This window comes from Cyanistes caeruleus, chromosome 33 (assembly GCF_971803275.1).
Source record: "Cyanistes caeruleus chromosome 33, bCyaCae1.hap1.1, whole genome shotgun sequence".
Taxonomy (NCBI): domain Eukaryota; kingdom Metazoa; phylum Chordata; class Aves; order Passeriformes; family Paridae; genus Cyanistes; species Cyanistes caeruleus.
The window spans coordinates 1,667,068-1,667,334 of record NC_141734.1 but is presented as its reverse complement, the minus strand read 5'-3'; positions in this window follow the sequence as shown (position 1 = coordinate 1,667,334).

Here is a 267-nt window from a genome sequence, read left to right as displayed (position 1 = left end):
TATGGGGAAAATAAAATTATTTAGGGTTTTTTTTGGGAATTTTTTGGGGATTTTTTTGGGGATTTTTGGGGATTTTTTGAGGATTTTTTGAGGATTTTTCCATGATTTTTTGGTGATTTTTTAGGGATTTTTTGGTGATTTTTGGGGGATTTTTTGGGGATTTTTTGAGAATTTTTTGATGATTTTTTTGTGATTTTTTTGGGATTTTTGGGGGATTTTTTGGGGATTTTTGGGGATTTTTTGATCATTTTTTGGTGATTTTTTTGG